Source organism: Anomaloglossus baeobatrachus, chromosome 5, assembly GCF_048569485.1.
Source record: "Anomaloglossus baeobatrachus isolate aAnoBae1 chromosome 5, aAnoBae1.hap1, whole genome shotgun sequence".
NCBI lineage: Eukaryota > Metazoa > Chordata > Amphibia > Anura > Aromobatidae > Anomaloglossus > Anomaloglossus baeobatrachus.
Window position 1 is genome coordinate 594,494,386 of NC_134357.1, and position 15,774 is coordinate 594,510,159.

The 15,774-nt window shown below is 52.8% G+C and overlaps 1 protein-coding gene across 1 annotated transcript in view; it reads left to right on the forward strand.

Moving 5' to 3' along the window:
• Window positions 1-7,111: 7,111 nt before the first annotated feature.
• Window positions 7,112-15,774, forward strand: part of LOC142312524 (ABC-type organic anion transporter ABCA8-like) — a 151,355-nt gene continuing 142,692 nt past the window's right edge. Inside the window, exon 1 of the mRNA XM_075351494.1 lies at window positions 7,112-7,196. The gene's annotated coding sequence lies outside the window, so the exon portion shown is untranslated. The remainder of the gene's footprint in view (window positions 7,197-15,774) is intronic.

Genomic DNA, 15,774 nt, shown 5'->3' on the forward strand with positions numbered 1-15,774 from the left:
CGCCATGCCAGGCGCGGCCCGCCAAGACCAGGCCGCCGCCATGCCAGGCGCGGCCCGCCAAGACAAGGCTGACGTACCATTTACCCCGGCCTGCAAGGCCAGAGCAGACAAGGCTCCCCAGGTTCAGGAAGTCCCTGCTAGGCAATCCCTGGTAGGTGAGGACTCCGCATACTGGCAGCTAAAAGCCGACCTGGAAGCTAAGTTCCCACGGGAGATGGTGGAGCGGTACATGCTCCCTCCGCACACCCCAAAGAGTATCCCGACAACTCCTGCAGCAACCACGGCAAAGAGTTCCCCACCTGGGCCGGCAAAACGAAGCCCATCCCCAGCACTGCTACCCAAGGAGTGCCAGGAAGAACTAAGGGGGGGAGGAGGCCAGGAGGTTGAGAGGCTGACTCCAGAGCCATACCCAGAGCCCGAGATGCTGCCTTATTCTCGCTGGGATGAGGACGACCCGATACCCTCGGCTGAGGAAGAATTGCCCAAAAGCCTTACCTGGGAGTTTGTGAGCTGCACCCTACAGAATCCAGCCCGTAAGACACACCGCAACAGAACGCAACTATCCCCTGCACCGTCATCCCCAGAGCAGCGGGAAGTCACCGCCAGAGACCTGCAAGAAAAACGAGCCCTGAGAAGGTCCAAAGCCCAGGCCAGAGGACCCCTTTTCAGAGGAGTAGTGGAGGATTTTAATCTGAGAAGTGGATATGGATTCATCGTAGCACCTGGTATCAAGGATGGGATATTTGTCAACAGAAGAGATGTGAGAGCTCATCTGCCTAGAGGACACCCTGGCAGAAATCTAAAGATGGGAGATTCAGTCCAGTTTACTATGCATCAAGGCGAAAGAGGATTGTATGCTCTGGACGTAACACAAAGTCCTAAAGAAAGAGAAGGAAGACAAAGCAGAGAAAAAGAACCTACGGATGAGACGACCACAGACGACGACAAAGAGCAAGAAAGCAGCAGGTGCCGCAGCCCTACAGGCCCAAGCCCTGGTGAAGAGGAGTCTGCATAAGTTCAAGTAAAGTACAGCAAGTTTTGACCAGTTGGAAAGTTTGTTTTGCAACGTTCTCAAGTTCAAGTATGTGCCCACAAAAACTATTGTGAGAAAACCATAAACCTTAAGGCTATGAACTGGCTATAGCCACAAACTCTCGCAGTGTAAATAGTTACACCAGTGGCACCACCACCAGAGCCAGCCTGTTTAGGGGCTTGGCTCGTCTGCAACCAGGGAGCACGTCCGTATATAGGGCCTTGGCTCGCCTGCAACCAGAGAGCACGCCTGTTTATGGGGCCTTGGCTCACCACCACAAAGAGGGTACCTGGTCAGCACCAACTGTGGAGGCCGCCTCTGCATCCTGCCAGAAGAGGCTGAAGGCGCGGATCCACCAGGCCAGGTATGCCCTGGAGACCACCAGCCCATGAAAGCCGCCTCTACATCCTGCCAGAAGTGGCTGAAGTCGCGGCCAACGTGAAAGGGTTTTTGGGTGGGTTAACGGACTTGTGGGTGGAGGGTGGTGATGTATGATACCTGGTGGTTTTAAAAATGTTTTACATGTTTTAATGTTTTATGCATTTAAAAAAAAAAAAAAAAATGTTGTCTTGCAGCCCGAGGACGTGCTGGTGATAACTAAGGGGGAATGTGGCGCCCCTGACCTGGTCAGGCACCACTGAGTACTGCACCCATGCTGGGGACAGTACAATACAGGTAATCCAGAAGGCTGACTGGGGTGTGGAACACAGGCGCATAGTGATCAGGTCTCACACATGTACCCATGAGAGGACCCCTGGGGATCCCAGGAGGGGGCAAAGCCTATACCTCCACTGGAATAGTGGCAGGGGGTCAAAAAGCCTCCATCTCCTCTCAAGGGGTGTGGTGGAGAGTCTGGTTGCTAGGTGGCGTAGGCAAGAACAGGAGAGGAGGAGCAGTGAGTCAGTTAGAGGAGAACTCCAGAGGGCTCAGTGAGGAGCAGACCTGTGGGGTTGATGCTGTCTAACAGCGCCCGCGCAGTGGCTACTGACGGGGGAGAACGGTCAACTAGGAGTGCTACCTGAAAGCCAGCTTCAGCTAGAGAGAAAGCACGGAGTGGGAAGTAAGGAGACTGCTAGAGAGCACCAGGCCCAACCGGGCGGCAGATCCCGAAGCGAAGATAGATCCAGCTTTCTTCTGCTAAACCTGCCGGTGTGGGGCTCTCAAAGCCCACACCACAACACCACAAAAGCCGCAGCCACGTAACCGCAGTGAGGGCCCATAGGTCACAGGAGGCAAGCAGCTGGAGTGGCCTGGTCCGGGGAACAAGCAAACGGCAAACAAAAAGGGGAGAGAGGCTGCAGCATCTTCCCTGGGTGACCCCCATAGGGACTCAAAGTCGGGGTCACCCCAAACCACCAAGGGCTAAGGAAGGCGAGTCAGTAGTCACCCTCATAAAGTCAGCCTGAAGGATACCTGGTTCCCATCTGGTTCATCCCAGCTACGCCCGGGTTACTCACCCTGCCATCAAATGTGAGTAAAAACCCTAAAAGACCTCCTGCCTGTGTGGTTATTCTGCGACTTGTGGTACTACAAACCCACACCGGGCCCTGGGGCTTGCCTCACTCTCAGGAGGCTACTACATCCGACTGCACCCACCATCAGCCCCAGGCGTCCCCTAACCTGCAGTGGCGGTCCCCACTGACCGCAATACTGAGAGTGGCGTCACGATCAAAACCGAAGATTCCCTACCTGTGACCAGCACCAGCTACGTGGAGTCCCTGAAGGTATGCACCGATACAACACCTGTGGGGCTTCACACATATCCAGGCCGGGGAGCGGGTTACCGGTGGGAACCCATCGCAACCAAACAACAACACATAGGTGCAGGAAAGAGACCGTCACCGTCACCGGGGATAGCAGCAGCGCAACCGTCTAAGGGACCCGTCCAACCAGCCGTTTGTTTACCGAGAACTGTGTCGTGTTTACTGGCTGAGTGAGTACCTCCGTGCCGTGCGGCACAGCGCTGCCCCTGCGCCCCTGCACCTCCACAGGCATATAGCCCGCCTGTCCACCATCCCCAACTCCATCACTGGGCCCCGGGATCACCAACCCCTACCCACGGAGGGGCAACACAACAACTGGCTGCTCCATACCATCACTCCCGGGATCCCCAGCCAGAGCAGCGGTGGTGTACACTCAATCACCACAACCGTGGGTGGCGTCACGGACAATAAACTATCCCCACACCCAAACCCCCTTTCACTCACGGGCAAGGAGCGCCGCTAGAGTCCCCGGTATCCGGCCCATCGCTCGAGCCACCGAGCAGCAGCAGGTCGCAGCAGCCGCGGCAGCCAGACCCGAGCAGTGGGAGAGCGCGGCGTCCCCTCCTCCGCCCGCGACACAACAATGACCCAAAACATACAGCCAAGGCAACAAAGAAGTGGCTCAAAAAGAAGCACATTAAGGTCATGGAGGGGCCTAGCCAGTCTCCAGACCTTAATCCCATAGAAATCTTATGGAGTAGCTGAAGCGACAGACTCAAAATCTTAATGTTTAGAGATGATCAGCGAAGAGGAGTGGAGCAGAATTTCTCCTCGTGCGCACACCACATCATCAACTGCAAAAACCGTCTGACTTCTGTGCTGACAACAAGGGGACGGTTACCAAGTATTAAGTCTTGTTTACCAGAGGGATCAAATACTTATTCTCTCTGCAAAATGCTAATAACTTACTCGGTCTCCGGGTACTTCCACAAAGTCCTGCTGCTTCTGTGTGAGTGGGAAAATCAGGAGAAGATCACTACAATTAGAGACCGGCCGCTCTGATATTCAGCCAGGGAGGAAAAATATCAAGGAAAATGAATATTTGGTTACAGAAATTTCTGCATCAAATCTGCATCTCTTGGCAGAAAAAACGCTGTTTTTCAGCATGATTTTGTGCATTTTTTATGTGTTTTTTAAGTATTTGGGGTGTAAAAATGTTGGCAAAAACAATGAGAGAATTGACATGATGAAGGTTATTTTCTGATGCAAATCTGCAAGGGAAAAAAAGCAACATGTCCACAAAACTTCAGGATTCAGGTGGAGACCCCGATAAGGAGGACAAGCTGCAGTCAGGTAGAGACCCCGATGAGGATGACGAGCTGCAGTCAGGTGGAGACCCCGATGAGGATGACGAGCTGCAGTCAGGTGGAGACCCCGATGAGGATGATGAGCTGCAGTCAGGTGGAGACCCCGATGAGGAGGATGAGCTGCAGTCAGGTGGAGACCCCGATGAGGATGACGAGCTGCAGTCAGGTGGAGACCCCGATGAGGAGGATGAGCTGCAGTCAGGTGGAGACCCCGATGAGGACGACGAGCTGCAGTCAGGTGGAGACCCCGATGAGGAGGATGAGCTGCAGTCAGGTGGAGACCTCGATGAGGAGGACAAGCTGCAGTCAGGTGGAGACCTCGATGAGGATGACGAGCTGCAGTCAGGTGGAGACCCCGATGAGGACGACGAGCTGCAGTCAGGTGGAGACCCCGATGAGGAGGATGAGCTGCAGTCAGGTGGAGACCCCAATAAGGAGGACAAGCTGCAGTCAGATGGAGACCCTAATAAGGAGGACGAGCTGCAGTCAGGTAGAGACCCCGATGAGGATGACGAGCTGCAGTCAGGTGGAGACCCCGATGAGGATGATGAGCTGCAGTCAGGTGGAGACCCCGATGAGGATGACGAGCTGCAGTCAGGTGGAGACCCCGATGAGGACGACGAGCTGCAGTCAGGTGGAGACCCCCAATAAGGAGGACAAGCTGCAGTCAGGTGGAGACCTCGATGAGGAGGACAAGCTGCAGTCAGGTGGAGACCTCGATGAGGAGGACAAGCTGCAGTCAGGTGGAGACCTCGATGAGGATGACGAGCTGCAGTCAGGTGGAGACGCCGATGAGGACGACGAGCTGCAGTCAGGTGGAGACCCCAATAAGGAGGACAAGCTGCAGTCAGATGGAGACCCTAATAAGGAGGACAAGCTGCAGTCAGATGGAGACCCCAATAAGGAGGACAAGCTGCAGTCAGATGGAGACCTAGATGAGGACAACGAGCTGAAGTCAGATGGAGAACCCCAATGAGGAGGACGAGCTGCAGTCAGCTGGAGACCCCGATGAGCAGGACAAGCTGCAGTCAGGTGGAGACCTCGATGAGGAGGACTAGCATTAGTCAGGTGGAGACCCCGATGAGGAGGACGAGCTGCAGTCAGCTGGAGACCCCGATGAGCAGGACAAGCTGCAGTCAGGTGGAGACCTCGATGAGGAGGACTAGCATTAGTCAGGTGGATACCCCAATAAGGAGGACGAGCTGCACTCAGGTGGAGACCCCGATGAGGAGGACGAGCTGCACTCAGGTGGAGACCCCGATGAGGAGGACGAGCAGCAGTCAGGTGGAGACCCCGATAAGGAGGACAAGCTGCAGTCAGGTGGAGACCCTGAAGAAGAGGACGAACTGCAGTCAGGTGGAGACCCCAATGAGTAGGACAAGCTGCAGTCAGTTAGAGACCCTGATGAGGAGGACGAGCTGCAGTCAGGTGGAGACCCTGATGAGGAGGACGAGCTGCAGTCAGGTGGAGTTCCCGATGAGGAGGACGAACTGCAGTCAGGTGGAGACCCCAATCAAGATGAAGAGCTGCAGTCAGGTGGAGACCCCAATGAGGACAACGAGCTGCAGTCAGGTGGAGACCCCAATGAGGACAACGAGCTGCAGTCAGGTGGAGACCCCAATCAAGATGAAGAGCTGCAGTCAGGTGGAGACCTCAATGAGGACAACGAGCTGCAGTCAGGTGGAGACCCCAATGAGGACAACGAGCTGCAGTCAGGTGGAGACTCCGATGAGCAGGAGAATCTGCAGTCAGGTGGAGACCTCGATGAGGACAATGAACTGTAGTCAGGTGGAGACCTAGTTGAGGAGGACTAACATTAGTCAGGTGGAGACCCCAATGAGGAGGACGAGCTGCACTCAGGTGGAGACCTCGATGAGGAGGACGAGCTGCAGTCAGATGGAGACCCCGATGAGGAGGATGAGCTGCAGTCAGGTGGAGACGGCTTATGGTAGAGAAATGAACATTCATTTCACGGACAACAGCTCTGGTGGATATTCAGCATGACAACTCCGACATCTATGGCATCGTGCTGTGTGATAAAACTGCTCATTTTTAGAGTGGCCTTTTATTGTAACCAGCTTAAGGCGCACCTGTGCAATAATCATGCTTTTTAATCTGCATCTTGATCTGTCGCACCTGCGAGATGGAGGATTATCTCCGCAGAGGAGAAGTGATCACTAACACAGATTTACACAAATTTGTGAACAATATTTGAGCGATAAAGCCCTTTCGTGTCCATAGATAAAGTCTTCGATCTTGGAGTTCAGCTCATGAAAAGTGTTGTGTTTCTATGGTTCTTCAGTGGATGTAGCCGTAAAAGGGAAACTCTTCGATATCATCGAAAAGCCAACGAAAAATGTTCATTCTCAGAGTTGAATTCAGACGGTTGAAATCATTAAGAAACATCCGATTTCATCACTGAAGCTGAGAACTTTGGAACGTATGTAGAACAGCGTTGTCATTGAAAGGGTCAATGCTGGTGCAGGGTGGGGGGTGGAAGGGGGCTACTGCTGGGCAGAGACGCTTATGGGACTCCGTGCCTCCGGGATGAACATAGAGGCTTTTTTTTGTTATGTTGTTGTCAGTAGAGTTTTATGGATGTAATTCAGATTGGAGTAAATCGTGGTGGACGAGAAGTGTGAGGAGACTTTATGGTGGACACGATGTTAAGAAGATGGGGTGACTGCTTGACAAATAGGAGGAGGGATGTCTTCTTATGGATGGGTGTTATCTCCATGTTCAGAGGGAGAGGGGTTGGTGGTTGGTGATGGGGTACAGAAGAGGGTTAGCAGTAAGGTTAGGGGACAGGACAGGGTTGGGGTGGCGAGTTTGGATCTGCTGAGGTTTCCATCAGTGATGGTTGATAAGCTGATTATTGGGAGGAGGTGTTATTAGAGGAAGCTTTCTGTGATATTGGTGGTGAAGTCTGCAGCTGGGACAAGGGATGTGGGAGGGCGTTGAGGGGGACGGAGAAGGGGCTGATGATGCTGGGGTTGTGGGACAGAAGATATTTACAGTGGTGAAGAGTTCTTCCTTGGAGCCTCTGTTCTTCCAGGGACCTCTGGCACCCCGGGGAGCTCGGTTTCTGGCCAGGTTGGTTTTGGGGCTGATCTGCCTGGTCCTGTTGTGTGTGAGACAAGGGTGCAGATAACGGAGGAGATGTGCGGTGTCGTGAGGTGCAGTAGGGCGTGGGGCGCCTGTCGTGAGGGTCCCTCAGGGATGGGGGCTAAGTGAAGAGAACGGATTGTGGTCAGATGGTATCGTAGTATCATAGTTTTTAAGGTTGAAGGGAGACTCTAAGTCCATCTAGTTCAACCCGTAGCCTAACATGTTGATCCAGAGGAAGGCAAGAAAAGGCAAAAAGATGGTGACAGAGGTCAGTAATTAATTTTTTTGCTCTTCTTCCAAGAGCCACAACTTTTTATTTTTATCACTCTACCCATCATAGACATCACAGTATTTTTAGGGGCGACTTGTCGATTTGGATGACATCCTTCACTCTGCCAAATAGAGCCGTGATTCTCCGGATCGGTGCGATGACGGCGATCCCAAACCCAACATTTATTAAAATTATTCTATTACTTTTATTACTTTTTTCTACATTTTAGTGGCAAAAAAATCAATTCCGATGGTTTTTTTATACTCATCTGTTGTTCTTCCAGTTTGGGCAACATAGGATGTTGTTTTGGTTTTTTTTTTCATTTTCTCTAGCATTTTTTGGGGTTGGAGGAGAAGTGCTGCAACTGAAAAACAATTCTGCCTTTTTTTAATTGTTTTTATTTCTTTATGATGTTTATTTTTATAGATTGGACTTTTACAGACTCAATCACAAAATATGTTTGTTTCATAATTCTTTACTATAAAAGTAAGGCATGATTGGAATTTCTATGTATATATATATATATATATATATATATATATATATATATATATATATATAAGGATATATGAAGGAGGACAGGAGAGTCTGAAGGAGGACAGAGGAGTGTGGAGGAGGACAGGGGAGTGTGGAGGAGGATAAATAGGTGTTTGGAGGAGGACAGGGCAGTTTGGATTAGGACCAGGGACTCTGGAGGAGGACAGAGGAGTCTGAAGGAGGACAGAGGAGTTTGGAGGAGGACAGGGGAGTGCGGAGGAGGGCAGAGGAGTCTGGAAGGAGATAGAAGAGTATGGAGAAGAACAGCAGGGTTTGGGAAGGACAGATGTATCCAGAGGGGAACATAAATATTCAGAGGGGATATAATAATCTAGGAAAGGGACAGCGTACTAGAGGGGACAGCAGAGTCTGTAAGGAGGAGGACGACAGAAGTCTGCAAGGAGGAGGGGGAAAGAGGGTAATTGAGGGGACAGAGGAGTCTGTAAGGAAGAGGGGGACAGAGTACTAGAGGGGACAGAGGAGTCTGTAAGGAGGAGGGGACGGAGTACTGGAGGGGACAGAAGAGTCTGTAAGGAGGAAGGGGACAGAGAATACTGGAGTGGACAGAAAAGTGTAGGTGGAGGGGAACAGTACTGGAAGGGACAGAGGAGTCTGTAAGGAGGAGGGGAACAGAGAATACTGGAGGGGACAGAAGAGTCTGTAAGAATGAGGGATACAGAGAGTACTGGAGGGGACAGAAGAGTCTGTAAGGAGGATGACTCGCCCACCCCAGGGCTATGGGACACCCGGTGCCGGGCCGGACTAGTCCGGTGGTAGTCAGTGGTGGCTGGGCCCGGCTCCGTGGCCCTGGTGGGTGTCAGTAGAATATGTGGCTGATGACTAAGTTTGTGTTCGTGACGCCACCTGTGGTCTGCGGCTATTAAGCCGCCGCTGCTGTGTGAGGCCTCCGGGGTGATGAAGTGGCAGCAATGGTGGTACTGCTCCCCACAGGTGGAGCGGTGCCCCGGGACACAGTTGGTGCTTGTGGAAGTCTATGGTGTTGTGTGACTAACACGGTGCAGGGCCGACAAGCAATGAAAGAAACAGGCACAAACAGTAGTCTCTTTACCTTCTCCTCTTTTACTCGGCAGAAGTTTAGTCCAGGGAGACCGTCACAGATGGTAAAGATGGTCCGGCCGGCCTGGAAGTGCCTGGGGTGATCTTTGGCCAGTTGAGTATGAGGCCTACTCCTTAATCTTTCTTTGCTGTTTAGGACACTGCACTTTGGGTTAGCAATTGCCCTCTTGCTGCTGGGACTGGTGGTTCGTCCCTTTGTCTGTGGGGTAGACTGCGCAGGCCCTCTCTGGTGCTTCTCTGCTGGAGTCCACACCAGGCCCTTGGGATGCAGCTGTACCCTCAGTTTGCTTCTGGGCCAGGGGGCTTGCAGCTCTCCTGCCCTCCGGATTCAGCTACCAGGGATGGATTTTATGCCCTGTCAACCACAGACTCCGATGTCCGAGTCTCCTCTGTGCCTCTCTGCACCTCTTGCTTCACTGGGCCAAGCTATTCCAGCTCTAGGCCCCAGTTCCACAAGGCAGCACTACTCTGCGTCTGTTCTCTTTCACTCCTGTCTCCAGACTAACCTTGCCTTAGTTAAGATGGACCTGGCTCGGCCTCCACTACAGCCTCCAGGCTGGGGGGTCACCTGTCGGCTGATTACCCCTTTTCTGGAAGTCTGGTATGGGTTCTGGCCCTGGGAGCTTACAACGTCCCTGGGCCTCGGTTTTTACTGTTTGGAGATTGTCTTTGCACTCCTCCAGTCTCTAGGGACCGTCCCCTGTCGCAGCTGGATCCCTCCACCGATGTCACTGTGGACCAGGCCACCGCAGCCTGCACCCCCGTGGCAGTTCTAGGGCCCTGCGTTCTTGGTACCCCTAGGCCTGCTCGTAGTAACTGTCAGGACTACCCGCGGCCCTGCGACCCCTTCTGTCTCTGCGTGGTGTCACCTGGACCTCTGGGTCCCAGGGTCTTCACCAGGAAGCGTCTCCTTCAGTTCCTCTGCTCCTGGCTGACTTGGAGCTTTCTTTCCTTCTTTCTTTCTTTTCTTTCTCCTCCTTGCCTGCCTCCAGCAGGCCTCCTCCTCCCTCCTTTCTCTTTCACAGCTACATGCTGCTTCTCTCACTCCCTGAGGTAAACTGAAACTAACTGGACCTTCCTTTCTCTATCTGCTCTCTGGTGGCTCCTCCCACCTCCCCAGTTGCTAAGCTACCACCCTATGGGAGCAGGGATGGGTCTTACAGCCCCTCTCAGCATGCAGCATGGGAGGGTTGCCTGCCACTTTCCCTGGTCCCAGTATGTACCTAACAATGGGTGTAGTGTGGATTTACCAGGGGACCGGAGTTCACTCTCTTCCTCCCCCAGAATGGGGCATCACACCGCTGATGGGGTGCAATGACCTGTGGCGACGGAAGCCTCAGGGGCGCCACAAGGAGAGGGACTGAAAGTACTGGAGGGGACAGAGGAGTCTGTAAGGAGGAGGGGGACAGAGCATATTGGAGGGGACGGAATAGTCTGTAAGGAGGGGGGGACAGAGAGTACTGGAGGGAACAGAGGAGTCTGTAAGGAGGAGGGGGACAAAGAGTACTGGAGGGCACAGAGGAGTCTGTAAGGATGAGGGGGACAGAAAGTACTGGAGGGGACAGAGGAGTCTGTAAGGTGGAGCGGGACAGAGAGTACTGGAGGGGACAGAATAGTCTGTAAGGAGGAGGGGGACAGAAAGTACTGGAGGGCACAGAGGAGTCTGTAAGGTGGAGCGGGACAGAGAGTACTGGAGGGGACAGAATAGTCTGTAAGGAGGTGCGGAACAGAGAGTACTGGAGGGCACAGAGGAGTCTGTAAGAAGGAGGGGGACAGAGAGTACTGGAGGGGACAGAATAGTCTGTAAGGAGGAGGGGGACAGAGAGTACTGGAGGGGACAGAAGAGTCTGTAAGGAGGAGCGGGACAGAGAGTACTGGAGGGCACAGAGGAGTCTGTAAGAAGGAGGGGGACAGAGAGTACTGGAGGGGACAGAATAGTCTGTAAGGAGGAGGGGGACAGAGAGTACTGGAGGGGACAGAAGAGTCTGTAAGGAGGAGCGGGACAGAGAGTACTGGAGGGCACAGAGGAGTCTGTAAGGTGGAGCGGGACAGAGAGTACTGGAGGGGACAGAATAGTCTGTAAGGAGGAGGGGGACAGAGAGTACTGGAGGGCACAGAAGAGTCTGTAAGGTGGAGCGGGACAGAGAGTACTGGAGGGCATAGAGGAGTCTGTAAGGTGGAGCGGGACAGAGAGTACTGGAGGGCACAGAGGAGTCTGTAAGGTGGAGTGGGACAGAGAGTACTGGAGGGGACAGAAGAGTCTGTAAGGAGGAGCGGGACAGAGAGTACTGGAGGGCACAAAGGAGTCTGTAAGAAGGAGGGGGACAGAGAGTACTGGAGGGGACAGAATAGTCTGTAAGGAGGAGGGGGACAGAGAGTACTGGAGGGGACAGAAGAGTCTGTAAGGAGGAGCGGGACAGAGAGTACTGGAGGGCACAGAGGAGTCTGTAAGGAGGAGGGGGACAGAGAGTACTGGAGGGCACAGAGGAGTCTGTAAGGTGGAGGGGGACAGAGAGTACTGGAGGGGACAGAGGAGTCTGTAAGGTGGAGGGGGACAGAGAGTACTGGAGGGGACAGAATAGTCTGTAAGGAGGAGGGGGACAGAGAGTACTGGAGGGCACAGAGGAGTCTGTAAGGTGGAGCGGGACAGAGAGTACTGGAGGGCATAGAGGAGTCTGTAAGGTGGAGCGGGACAGAGAGTACTGGAGGGCACAGAGGAGTCTGTAAGGTGGAGCGGGACAGAGAGTACTGGAGGGGACAGAAGAGTCTGTAAGGAGGAGCAGGACAGAGAGTACTGGAGGGCACAGAGGAGTCTGTAAGAAGGAGGGGGACAGAGAGTACTGGAGGGGACAGAATAGTCTGTAAGGAGGAGGGGGACAGAGAGTACTGGAGGGGACAGAAGAGTCTGTAAGGAGGAGCGGGACAGAGAGTACTGGAGGGCACAGAGGAGTCTGTAAGGAGGAGGGGGACAGAGAGTACTGGAGGGCACAGAGGAGTCTGTAAGGTGGAGGGGGACAGAGAGTACTGGAGGGGACAGAGGAGTCTGTAAGGTGGAGGGGGACAGAGAGTACTGGAGGGGACAGAATAGTCTGTAAGGAGGAGGGGGACAGAGAGTACTGGAGGGCACAGAGGAGTCTGTAAGGTGGAGCGGGACAGAGAGTACTGGAGGGGACAGAATAGTCTGTAAGGAGGAGGGGGACAGAGAGTACTGGAGGGCACAGAGGAGTCTGTAAGGAGGAGGGGGACAGAAAGTACTGGAGGGCACAGAGGAGTCTGTAAGGTGGAGCGGGACAGAGAGTACTGGAGGGCACAGAGGAGTCTGTAAGGTGGAGCGGGACAGAGAGTACTGGTGTGACAGAATAGTCTGTAAGAATGAGGGAGACAGAGTGCTGGAGGGGACAGAGGAGTCTGTAAGGAGGAGGGAGACAGAGAGTACTGGAGGGCACAGAGGAGTCTGTAAGGAGGAGCGGGACAGAGAGTACTGGAGGGGACAGAGGAGTCTGTAAGGAGGAGGGGAACAGAGAATACTGGAGGGGACAGAAGAGTCTGGAGAGAAACAAAGTTATGTGGTGGGGAACTGAGGTATCCAGAGGAGGAGGGGGACAGAGAGGTCTGGAGGAGACAAAGGTGGCTGGAATGGATGGAGATATCCCCGACAAAGGTTCCTGGAGAAAGTAAAAGCTGTACAAAAGGGGCAGAAAAATCTGTAGAAGGACAGAGGAGTGTGGAGGAGAGAGGGGTTTGGAGGGTAGCAGATCTGACCACAGAGTACAGAGCAGTTTGGAGAGAAACAGAGGTTATGGAGGGAACAGGGTTATCTAAACGGGAGCAGAGCTGTCTGAAGTGGGACAAAGGAGTCTCGAAGAGGACAGATGAGTCAGGAGGAGATAGAGGTGTCTGGAAAGGGGCAGATGGGTCTTGAGGGGACAGCGGAGCCTGGGGGTGAGCAGACGTTTCTGAGAGGACAGAGGAGTCAGGAGGAGATAGAGGTGTCTGGAAAGGGGCAGATGGGTCTTGAGGGGACAGCGGAGCCTGGAGGTGAGCAGAGGTTTCTGAGAGGACAGAAGAGTCAGGAGGAGATAGAGGTGTCTGGAAAGGGACAGATGGGTCTTGAGGGGACAGCGGAGCCTGGAGGTGAGCAGAGGTTTCTGAGAGGACAGAAGAGTCAGGAGGAGATAGAGGTGTCTGGAAAGGGACAGATGGGTCTTGAGGGGACAGCGGAGCCTGGAGGTGAGCAGAGGTTTCTGAGAGGACAGAAGAGTCAGGAGGAGATAGAGGTGTCTGGAAAGGGACAGATGGGTCTTGAGGGGACAGCGGAGCCTGGAGGTGAGCAGAGGTTTCTGAGAGGACAGAAGAGTCAGGAGGAGATAGAGGTGTCTGGAAAGGGACAGATGGGTCTTGAGGGGACAGCGGAGCCTGGAGGTGAGCAGACGTTTCTGAGAGGACAGATGAGTCAGGAGGAGATAGAGGTGTCTGGAAAGGGGCAGATGGGTCTTGAGGGGACAGCGGAGCCTGGAGGTGAGCAGAGGTTTCTGAGAGGACAGAAGAGTCCAGAATTTGTGTGCATAGAAAAGTCGGTCTAGATAACTGTTGGTAGGGAACTGCGCTCCTCAACACTGGAATTCCATGAAGGAAAAGTGGAGATCTCTGGACTTGTAACTTCTGGAGATGCTGCAGTGCTGGGAGCAGGTTTAGGCCACTGCACCAGCAACATGCAGCCTGCGATTGTCGTGATTGGCCCCTGAACACTGGAGAAATGGCCGCACCATTCATTCTACCACCAAAACAATGTAATCCCCAGCTGATGGTGACCTGGAATGGAGGCTAGAAGGGTCCGGGTACTGGACGTTATGCCCCCCCCATCATCATAACTCTGGGAGTAGGACCAGGGTGATGTGCCCTCATGAAGCCTCTTCATTATCCTCACGTTACTGCTCTCAAAGGCTGTAATGATGCAAAATAAGATGGCAATGGAGGTCCATTCTCATTAGAGATGAGCAAACCTCTCAAAGTTCGGTTTGCCAAGCCTTACCGAACACACAGTACATTCGCCGACCGAACTCGGAAGCTTTTTGAACCCATTAAATTCAATGGGAGGGCCAAACATAAGGCAGAACAAACACCTTTAGGGTGATTGAAAAGCTTCAAAAACAAAACGTAAAAAAATAAGTTTTATAGTGCAGCACCAATGTTTTGGCCTAGCCATTAGCTTTCTAGAGTATTGACATAAGAGGTGGATGAGAGACAGGTGTAGGGCTGGTGCTCCCATACCCCTGCCAGTACAGACAAGACACAACTTGGAGACCCATCTTGGAGTCTTGAGATGTAAAAAACATTTCAGGCAGACAGCAGGACAGTGGCATCAATCCCCCCCCCCCTATTCCCCTTAGTGTGTTTGCACAGCAGGGAAGTATGGTCCATGCAACACACTGGATGTGGCCTGACATTTCTATTTTAAAAAGTGAGCACAAAGCGACCACGCCTTCTGCTCCAGTGCATCCAGGCCGGAATAGTGCTCAAGAAATTTCTGTACAACAAGTTCGAGCACGTGAGCAATACAATACAATACACATGTGATGTCGCCCAGATGTAGTGGCACCACCAGGGTTGCACTATTATTGCACACGGCCTTCCCTGGCTCCAGGTTCAGTGGAGACAGCCATTAATCAAACTCGGCCCGGATAGCGGTCCACAAGTCTGCAGCTGTGACTGCGTTCTCCATTAATTTAAGCACTGCCTGATTGCGTTGACTTACACACAGGATGTGGGCTGGTATTTTCATTTTAAAAATCAAGAGATGCATGAGTTACAGGTGTATGCCTTTTACTCCCAGAACCCTGGCACTACAGTCAAAAGACAATTCGGAGACCCTACTTGGAGTCTCCACATTTCCAAAAATTCTACCTTCACTAGATGCAGCAAGATGACAGACAGGCATAGGCCTCTTGCTCCCAGAATCCTGGCACTACAGACAGGACACAACTTGGAGACCCATCTTGGAGTCTTGAGATTTAAAAACCTTACAGGCAGACAGCAGGACAGTGGCATCAATTCCCCCCTCATTTCCCCATAGTGCCTTTGCACAGCACAGAAGTATGATCCATGCAACACACAGGATGTGGCCTGGCATATAAATTTTAAAAATCAAAAGTGGGACGAGTGACAGGATTAGCCCCTTGCTCCCACACCCCTCCCAGTAAAGACAAGACACAACTTAGAGACCAATCTTGGAGCCTTGAGATTTAAAAACTTTTCAGGCAGACAACAGGTCAGTGGTACTAATTGTCCTTCACCCATTTTCCCATAGTGTCTTTGCACAGCAGGGAGGTATGGTCCATGCAACACACAGGATGTGGCCACGATGACTCACATGGGTCAAAAACACAATGCATGATCAGTTCCGTAACAGTTGACAGGCTCTCACTCACCCTGACTGTAGCGGGTAAACAAGTGGGGGTTCAGCGGTCAGAAACCTTTGTGGGAATAGTTTCAACGGTGACGCAGGAGGAGGAAGAAGCAGCAGATTTGTCGGCCGGTGGTTGGGTAGTCCACATGTCAGCGCAGTAAGATTCTCACAGTAATGCAAGTTTGTTGCACATGTGCCGGTTCTTGCATGCAATAGTCAAATCATTTAAAGTTTTGCCTTTGCTGGGTCGTTGTTTACAATGTTGGCAGATA